At 35.7% G+C, this 10,960-nt stretch overlaps 1 non-coding gene across 1 annotated transcript; it reads left to right on the forward strand.

Annotated features, from left to right (window-relative positions):
* The first annotated feature begins 865 nt into the window (after positions 1–865).
* LOC121231697 (small nucleolar RNA R71) lies at positions 866–972 on the forward strand. The gene has a single exon (XR_005929753.1). It is a non-coding gene; the product is annotated as a small nucleolar RNA R71 (small nucleolar RNA).
* Positions 973–10,960: the final 9,988 nt, after the last annotated feature.

Genomic DNA, 10,960 nt, shown 5'->3' on the forward strand with positions numbered 1-10,960 from the left:
AGGTTTATATTCGACATTCATCATTTTGTTTTTAATGTTATCTACCTCACCTTGACCTTTGCTTACCACAGTTTCTTGCCTCGGTTCTGGTTCAGGCTCAACAACTCCTTCTTCATCTTGAATATTAATTACATTGAGCTGTTCCCTTGGGTTGGGTTCAGTATTACTTGGCAAGCTACCTTGTGGTCGTTCAGAAATTAGTTTGGAAAGCTGGGCTATCTGAGTTTCAAGCTCTTGGATCGACGCTTGTTGATTTTTAAGTGGTGTCTTAGTGTTCTGGAAACGAGTTTCTGACACCGAAATAAACTTTGAGAGCATCTCTTCAAGGTTCGGCTTCTTTTCCTATTGGTAGGGTGGTTGTTGGTAGCTTGGATGTGATTGTGGTCTTTGATTTCCTTGACCGCTCCACGAGAAATTAGGGTGGTTCCTCCAACCTGCATTGTAAGTGTTACTATATGGATTGTTTTGAGGTCGAGGATTATTACCCATGTAGTTTAATTGCTCGTTATCCATGTTGTGGCCATAAGGTTGGTATTCCAAATGGCTTGTTCCACCTCCACTTGATTTGCACTACATTACTGGGTGAACTTGTGAAGAACTAAGAAAACCATCAATCTTTTTATTTAAGAGTTCTACCTAATTAGAGAGCATGGTGACCGAATCAACATTATAAACGCCGGCTGTTTTCGTTGGCTTTGTCCTCATGACTTGCCACTGATAGTTATTTAGTGACATCTCCTCTATAAACTCATAGGCATCTTTAGGTGTTTTATTATTGATGGTTTCGCCAGTAGCTACGTCAACCATTTGTCGAGTCGAAGGATTCAGGCCATTATGGAACGTTTGAACCTGTAGCCAAAGCAGTAACCCATGGTGAGGGCACCTTCTCAAAAGGTCATTGTATCTCTCCCATGCATCATAGAGTGTTTCTAAATCCATCTACACAAAAAAAGAGATATCATTACGTAATTTAGCCATTTTAGCCGGAGGAAAATATTTTAGTAAAAATTTTTCGGTCATTTGTTCCCAAGTAGTAATTGACCCTCATGGTAACGAGTTCAACCATTGTTTAGCTTTTTTCCTCAATGAAAAAGGGAATAACCGAAGATGAATGGCATCATCAGAGACACCATTAATTTTAAATGTATCACATAGTTCTATGAAGTTGGCTATATGAGCGTTGGGATCCTCATCCTGCAAACCATCAAACTGAACAAATGCTGTATCATTTGAATAGTGTTAGGTTTTAATTCAAAAGTATTTGCAACTACAGTAGGTCTAACTATGCTCGATTCAGTTCCTGTTAAAGAAGGTTTAGCATAATCATACATAGTGCGTGGAGCAGGATTTTGATTAACCGCAATTGCAGGAGGTAGCTGATTGCCTTGGTTTTCAGCCGTCTCTTCGATTGGGGGTTGAGTATCGTCTTCTTTCTCGTTCTCTGTGTATCTTAAGCTTTTCCTTATTTCTCTTTAAATTCTGCAAACTATATGATCGATTTCTTCGTCAAAAAGTAATGGTCCTGACGGATTTCTTCTAGTCATAAATTATAAAAACCTGCCAAGAGAAGAAAAAAGTAAATTAATAAATAATAATAAATTAAAGTGCACGAAAAATAAATGGCTAAAGTAATAAAAATTGAGTGTTACTAATATTTCAGTTCCCCGACAACGGTGCCAAAAACTTGATCGCGTGATTTCATGATAGGTTTTAAATATTTATAATTACTCGTTCTTGAACTAACTATTATAGCGATGTAGGCAAGTGTACCTATCGAATAGTAGTATAGTTTTAGCAAGACCAGATTGTCAAACCCAAAGGAACTAAAAGTACTAGTAATAACTGACTTTTTATTATCTAGCCTAAGAATAAAGAGGTTTTTGTTTTAACTAACTAATTATCTAAACTAAGAACGCACAGAGAATGGAATTGGGGAATTGCTTTTGGAAAAATCGATTGAATGAAGATAATACCTAAGGAAAAATCCACCTAGCTGTACTTGTTATTCTGGCTCCGAATCGAACGATTTATTCATTTAACTTGTTCCGTAGAGATCCCTAAGTTATGTTATTATCCCTATTCAAGACTAATAACGTCTAATCCTTAGATTGAATAACCGAGACTTTTCTCTAATTAACACTCTAGGGTTGCATTAACTCGATCTATGGATCCCCTTATTAGGTTTCACCCTAATCTGGCAAAATCTTGTCACCCTATGTCTAGGCGCGTAATCAACTCCGCTTAATTATGACAAACGTACTCTTAAACAGGGTCTATTCCTCTTCTGAATAAGAGCTTATCTTGAATCGGTATCCTGGGATATCAAAACAAGAATTAAGAACACGTAATTAAGAATAAGTCAAATATTTATCGTACATTTCAGAAAATAATAACAAGATTCGTCTTAGGTTTCATTACCCTTAGGTATTTAGGGGATTTAGTTCATAACTAAATAAGAAAACATCTCAGAATAATAAAGAATACAAAACATAAAGAAAACCCAAAACTCTTGAAGGGGAATTGAGGAGAGATCTTCAGTCTTGATGATGAATCCGGCTTCTGAGATGAATCAATTGGCTTTCTTGGAGTAATTCCTTACCACCTACTCTGTCCTCTCTTTTCTTCCTTCTCTGGGGTGTATTTATAGGCTTTGGAATGCCTAAAAGCCCTCAATATTAGCCTTTTCCGAATTGGACTCAACTTGGGCTCGGCAGGGACATGCCCCTGTGCGATTACTTCAGGCCATGCTCGAGCCTGCCAAATTGACACAACCGTGTGGTCTGCCCGTGTAAGGAGGTCTAGGCCGTGTTGATTTTGTACTTTGGCCCATTTTCTCTGTTTTTGGACCGTTTCTCGTTCCTTTTGCTCTCATATGCTCTCTTAAGTGTAAAACATGAAATTAAAGCATTAGGAGCATCGAATTCACCAATTCTAATGGAAAATCATCCATAAAATGCGTTAAACATGCGGTAAAAATATGTATAAATTACGGTTTATCATGTGGCATCAATAGTCATATTTTCTGGCTTTTATTGATTTATGATTAATACAGTGATTACACACCTGACGTGCTTTGAAGTTAATTGTGCTTAGAAAACTCCCATACCTGGATACAACCAACAAGCCCTTTAATTAGTACTTAACTCATATACCATATGGAATCTAATGAAGTTCCAAATCGATCACAATAAACTCCTCCTTACTGAATGCCAATCAAAATCGCACTGGTGCACCAATCAACTTGATCCATCTACACAAAAGTTATAACCTCTTTATTAAACTTATATTAGTTTACAAAACAATCTTGGCTGTACCACCCTTACCAAATAATGACAGTATAGAGTATGACTCGGTGATGCAGTGAACCAAGACCGAAAAGGAGAACTGAACTGAAATAGTAAACAGAGAGAGTTACGATAGGAAGGATAGAGAAATAGTGCACAGGAACAAGAGAAGCTAAAAGGGGCAGAAGTGAAGCAGAGACTTACTTACCAATCTTTGGCAAAGGAATAATTGATAGAGGGAGAGGAACAGAGAAGAGCCGCGTGCACCCACCGAATGGTCGAAGATCAATTGTCAAAACTGAAACAAAATAGAAAGAGGAAGAGAGATGAGGTATTTGGTCAGAGAAAATGATTGAGAGGGAGGGGGAGAGAAGGAAAATTCAGCCGAAGTAAAAATAGAAAAAAAAAGAGGGTGTCTGATAAGAGCTGATTGAGAGAGAAGAAAGTGCAGCGCAAATCGAAATAAGTAATAAAAAGGAAAATAAGTAAAAAAAATACCTGAAAGACCTGTAACACAATTTGACTTCAAAATTGAGAAATATAAAGAACTAAAAGAACAATTGATAACCAACCAAAAATGGAGAGAAAAGAAGTGACCACACACCAATTCGACACCACTCTCCCCATAACTCAAATTCCCAAATTTCCTCCTAAAATCCCTCCAACCGATCACACCTGAACAATAGAAAAATCCCCCTTTTTACTCCCCAAATTCGGCTAACAAAAACCCCATTCAAACTCATTCAAACACAACTTTCTCCAATGGCCACCAGTAAAAATAATCTTCATTAGCCCAAGCAGGGATTTAAACCTCAGACCACTAGCACATTCCACATGCCACTATCCACTGGTCCAGCAAGCCCATTCTGTCATGTTTTTAACAAATTTTACTTATAACCCTACTGTCCAAAGATAGAGGTTTTATCCTTAAAAAACAAAATTTTGTGCAAGCCAAGGCTTGAACCCAAGACTTCTTAAACACTCCTAGAACACTCAGAACACTAAACCACTAAAGTAGATACCCACTTGTGTCACTTTCTTTCACAATTAATTACTTATGTGCAGTCTCCTAACTGTTCCCATGCTCAAAATCTTATACTTCTAGGCCCAAATTCGTGGCATTATAGAAGATGTGAAGTTATCTGTTTGGCGTAGTGTAGTCTGTAATAGCCCGTTTTTAGTCAAATCGAAACAGTGGTTTTGGAACCACAAATTTGAAGTTGAAATATTTATTTTATTATTATTCTAATGTCTACAGCATAAAAATATGATTGTGTGAAATTTTCGGTAAGAAATTTTATCATTTGAGTGCTTAATTTGAGTGCTTAATTTGATAAAAAAAGACTAAATTGTGTACAGTGTAAAAGTGATGTTTTAATAGCTAAAGGTGTCAAATAGCTATAGAACCTTAAATTTTAGTCCGTATGTGGTAATTAACCCATTTATGAGATAGTGGAGTGGTATTTGGTGTAATTACTAATGTTTTTAAAGGTTAATTTTGGAATTTTATAATTAAAGATATAATAAATAAAACCAAAACATTTTATCATCTTTAGTTTCTTCTCCAATCTAAAATAATAAGACAAAATCCATTGTTAAACACTCAACATTCAGCCAAGCTTATTTGTGCAATTGGTGAGTGATTTTTGCCCTGTTTTTAATGATTTTTGTGTTTTTGAGATCGTTACAACTAGGTCTAGCTAGCCTAGTGACTAATTTGCAGAACTGTTAAAGATTTAGAAAGCTTCCATTGATGAATAAGCATGTATTTTGATGTTTGATGATAGATTTTGAATGTTTGATGATAGTTATACAAGTTTTGTTAAGTGATTTTTAGTGAAAATGCAAATTAGGATTTAATTATGAAATGTGGAAATTTAGTGGTTAAAATGTGAAATAAATGAAAAATATGGGCTGCTAGGAATATAATAGTAATTCAGCTAGGCTTGGGTTGTGATGAAATTGAATGAATTTTGTTTAACAAGCCTAGGGATTAAACTGTAAAAGTTGTGAAATTCTCGGAGTAAAAGTGTAAATGTGCTTAAATGTGTGTTTTGGATTAAGTTGAATAGAGAGATTATTAAATAAGTTAATTTTGAATATATTTAGATCAAGAAAAGCAAAATTCAGATCTAGATTGGAGGAAAACTAAAGTTATCGACTAATTGACCGATTTCGTCGTATTCACATCCGAGGTAAGTTCATATGCAATGAGCTTTATTATAATTGTGTTTAAATGCTTTGATATTGCATAAATTGTGATTTATGATCTTACGGATACATTCAACAAAGATTCAACATTGAAAATCTCAGTTGAACCTTAGGAATAGATTAGGATACTAGTGGCATGTCATTAGGGGATACATTGAGTTGGCTTCGGATCATGAATATCGGTTGGTTTGGCTTCGGGCCATGATATTAGTATTTTGGTTGTAAGCTACCTTGATTTGGCTTCGGGCCATGGAATAGGTACTTAGTGTGCGAGACTCTTGAGTATCTGACTTCTATTCCGAATGGTTCAACAGGTAAATTAAATATGTGAATTGGTGTGAAATAAATAAGTAACAGTACAGGTATTTACTGAAACCTATACAAGCATTGAATCAATGGAAGTTTTGAGTTCATGATCAAGTATGTAGTTAAGTTCATGTAAGCTTGGAATTAAAGCATTGTTTCTTATTATGTCATTTAATTAAAATTGATAAATGAATGGTGATATTTGCTTATTATTTTCATACAAGCTTACTAAGCTATATAGCTTACTTTGTTTAATTTTCTATGTTTTGTAGTGACTTTAAAGCTTGCTTGGACTCGGGGATCGTTGGAGACATCATCACACTATCAAGCTATCAATTTGGTCTTTATGAGCTTGTGTTTTGGTTATATGGCATGTATTGGATTATGGTCATTTTGGTTATAAGTTGATGATGATTTTGGCCATTTGAATTGGCTTGTAAATGTTTATGTTCTGGATTGTAGTTATATAGCCATGTGAGTTGTCTTATATTGGTAATTTTGATGATGTATAAAAGTGTGCAAATGACCTTTGTTTTGAGTTTGGTAATTTTCCTATAAATGCTAGTTGTGATAGGTAGTTTTTGAATTAGTATTTGGAGTATGAAATAGTCCATGATTAAGGAATGGCATGTTTGTGTTATTAGGTGAAATAATGCATGTTTGAATGTATCCAAATTGATGATTGAGATTTTTAGTATTGGTATGAACTTAGATGGCATAATATGGTATTTATGTTTTGTATTGGTTGGTGTTGGAAATGGTATAAATTATGCTTGATTTGGAATTGAATTGTATGTATATTGATGCTATATTTTGTGCCATATGAGTTGTGTAGGTATGCCTAAGTTTGGGTGGCAAATTGGCTTGGTAAATAGCCTATTTTTGTCCACACGGGCAGAGACACGGGCGTGTGTCTTAGCCGTGTGCGACACATGGTCATGTTGCACGACTGTGTATCCCCTGGTGTTGAAATTAAAATCAAGTTAATATGCTCCACAAGGCCTCACACATGGGCGTGTGACTTGGCCGTGTGGCATGAGTCAGTATACCCTACAGGTTTGGCACGACCTAGCACAGGGCTTGGTACACAAGCGTGTATGGCCATTTTTAGGGCGCACGGGCTAGCCACATGGGTGTGTGTGTTGGCCATATAACCCAAGTCAAAGAGTTAACTGGGTCGGACACGGGCTGGGACACGACCATGTGTTGTCATTTCGAATGTCCACACAGCTTGTGACACGGGCGTGTCTGGTGGCCGTGTGAGACACACAGTTGTGTGTTCCCTGTTTTGAGAAAAAAATTCCAAGGTTTCGTGAAAGTTTTCGAAGTTATCAGTTTATTCCTGAACCACTCCCAAAGTATGTTTAGGGTCTCGTAGGCTCATTACAGGGACATTATGCTTAAGTTTGAATACTATTAGCATAAATTGTGAAATTATGTGTGAATTGAATGTTTATATGTGTTATAAGTTTGGTAATGCTCCGTAACCCTATTCCAACGTTGAATACGAGTAAGGGGTGTTATAGTCCGCCCATTTATAATCTTTGGTAATGCACATACTTACCTATTGAGACCCATTAATCTCTTGAACATATTTCTTTGTCAATGAAAACAATTAATCAAATTTCAATAAGCAAGTATAAGATTAAGTGAGGTAATAATATATCACTATATTGAAACAATTTAATTACAATAATCTTACACAAGTTATGCAAGGCAAATTGTAACATTCCGAAATAGGACCTAAATGGAATAGTGGTCGCAAAACCACGAATCTGAGATAAAAAAAAATTATTCTGATTAAGTTTTAAGGTTTATTCATTGATTGAATAATTGTGTGAAAATTTCGTGAAGAAATTTTATTTATAAGTGCGTAATTTGATAATTAGGACTAAATTGTAATATTAGCAAAATGTGTGTTCTAGATAATAAAGGGGATTTAGTTGAAATGGGTTCTTAAAGTGGAGGTCCTTATTTAGTAATTAGACCACTATATTTAAGTTTGGACAAAAATGGGCAAGAATAGGACAAATTTGAAAGAAAAGCCTTTAAGGGCATTTTGGTCATTTAGTAATTAAAAGAATGAAAAAGAAAAAATAAAGCCAAAATTGGTCCATCTTCTTCATGGAGGCCGAATATAGCATGGGTAAAGCCATGGTTAGGGTTTCCAAGCTTTCCAAGCTCAATAGTAAGTCTGTTCTCGCCTTGTTTTTTAATGTTCTTTACGTTTTTAGAGTCTCGGTAACTTGATTTAGCTTATTCTAGCAATAATTCATGCTAGGGTTCATATTTGGAAAACTACCCATAGGTTAAATGTGTTTATTTTGATGTTTTATGGTAGAATATGAAGCTTGAAATTATATTAAACAACTTTTGCTAAGCGATTTTAAGTGAAAACTACTAAAACAACATAATCGGTAAAAATACCTAATGTTCATAACTACATGATTGAGTGGGAATTTGATGTTGCCATAGAAGGGAAAAATGTTCAGTGTGTCATAAAACATAAGAAAAATGGATAAATATTAATTTTTGAGCCTAGGGAAAAATCGTAATTTTGCAAAGGTTTAGGGGCAAAATTATAATTTTGCCAAAGTTTGAGTTGGGGAATGTTTTGAATAGTACATTAATTAAATAAGTGAAATTTGATGTTTTAGATCCCGAAAAGTGAGATTTTGACCTAGAACAGGAGAAAAATCGAAAATCAAGAAAGTTGGTAAAATGGTCGTTTTGGTATCGTGGTAAGTTCATATGTTTAATAAGCATTTAATTATGCATATTTGAATGATAAATTGATATTTTGGACATAAATACTTTAGTATTGAGTTTCAGATATAATGATTAATGTTCGATAATAATTCGATATTGGAAGGAGAACTTGTATAATTTATATGTCAAACCATATTTTGTATTATGGCTTTGTATGATAACAAGAAAGTATTGACTAGCATAGTTTGATGAGAATAAGTTAAGTTGATGATATGATGAGATTGAGAATGTAAGTATGTAAGTTGAGTAGCATTTAATATTATGCAATTATTGCTATTAGTATTGTTATTATTGAGTTATGCGACTAACCTTGAGAATTTGTGCAAGTATGCTTCAGCTTTGACTTGACAAGGCATTGATATCTCAAAGTCCATGGTTGTACCATGGTAATTAAAGAAGAATTGACAGAAAATTCCATGTTCATAACATGGCATTTAAGGAGGAATTAACAATTAAGGATACCATGTAAGACCATGTCAAGACATGGCATTGGTAGGGCAAGGATCCCGTGTAAGACCATGTCAAGACATGGCATCGGCATTGATTAAGGACTCCATGTAAGACCACATCAAGATGTGGCATTGGCACTAAGACAAGGATACCATGTAAGACCATGTTTGGTACATGGCATTTGGTAAGACAAAGATACCATGTAAGACCATGTTTGGAACATGGCATTTGGTAAGATAAGGATATCATGTAAGACCATGCCAAGGCATGGCATTGATGAGTTCTATAAGGCATGGAAATCATGTAAGACTGTAACACCCCAAACCTGGCCTGGAAGTTTGGCTCGAACTTGGCGTGTCACATTGAAGTATTTTTCGAAAATCATGTTTCCATTAAAAACCCTTCTTAATAATTAAAAACTTATACCCTTTTTAAACCTTGTTAGAAAACCTCAGCTGAATAACATTCTTAACAACTTTGTAAAAATCTTGGTAGTTGCGAAAACTTACTTTAAAAACAATTGTGGTTACGTGATGTTTTGAATAACAGTAGTTGCTTTGGAAAATCGTGTTCTAATACTAGCAGTTATAAGAACAATAAATAAAATTCCAAATTTGAAATCCAGAAAATTACAACGGCTTTACTACAACCCACATAAAATAATTTAAAGGTAATAATCAAAACTATAACATAAACAGTGTGTGTGGCTTCCTCCGAGCCCCTCTCAGCCCCGATCCATCTAAGGCTGGAAATTACCTGAAAGGTTAATAAACAGGGTGAGTTTACAAAAACTCAGTGTGAAATCCCCTACTATAAAAAGGAACAGTCAGTCATCTAAAAGAATTAAAAGTCTGGCCTCAGCCTTACTTACAATTTCAGTACCAATCGGGCCTTAACACATTACAACAGACAGTACCAGATGGACCTTAGCCCATTACAAAATAAGAAACATTATCAGAATTGGAACCAAAATGAGAATCAGAATTAGAATCAGTAACAGAATCAGAATCAGAATCAATATTAGTAACAGAATCAGAATCAGAATCAGAATTAGGTGACAGAATCAGAATCAGAATAAGAATCAGTAACAGAATCAGAATCAGAATTAGTATTAGCAACAGAATCAAAATTACGTGACAGAATCAGAATCAGAATGTGAATGCAATCCCAACCCAATCCAGCCGTATACACCCCCGTACCAACCTTACACCATGTGGGGAGACAACTCGACCCACCCATCCCCTACACACCATAGAATTTGCAGCATGGCTGCCAGAACAGATATCGTGACAGAGTCACCAGATACAGATATTGTGGCAGAGCCACCAGAATCAGATAATGTGGCAAAACCACCAAACAGAATACGTGGCACAAAGCCATAGATAACTATAATAACTTCGGTACATAGCCATCAATGACGGTAATATAACTGGTGCACAGCCTTCGGTAAATATGATCGACACAGAGTCGTCAACAAATATGTTAGGCACATAGCTACAGGTAAATACGTTTGGCACGAAGCCATAGTCAAGATGGCACAAAGCCATATTTAGGTTGGCACAGAGCCATTAATAACGGGTCTATAATCGGCACGAAGCCCACAACAATGGCACACAGCCTTCGGTAGTGTGATCGGCACTTAGCCATCGATCGGTCAACAGATATTGTGACAGAGTCACCAAATACAGATATTGTGGCAGAGCCACCAGAACAGATATTTGTGGCATAGCCACCAGAACGCTTCCTCCGTACAAAATCCCAACCCATGCAACATGTCATGTATGCAGAATGTCATGCCCATATCTGAATCAAACAATCACAGTCAAGTCATTCATATCACCAATATATATTCACAATCAAATCCGTCAAACACACAGTCCAAGTCAGTTACTTGCCCACAAGGGCAAAACAGTCATTTAACACCCTAGGGGCAAAATGGT

Source organism: Gossypium hirsutum, chromosome A06 (genome assembly GCF_007990345.1).
Source record: "Gossypium hirsutum isolate 1008001.06 chromosome A06, Gossypium_hirsutum_v2.1, whole genome shotgun sequence".
NCBI classification, from domain to species: domain Eukaryota; kingdom Viridiplantae; phylum Streptophyta; class Magnoliopsida; order Malvales; family Malvaceae; genus Gossypium; species Gossypium hirsutum.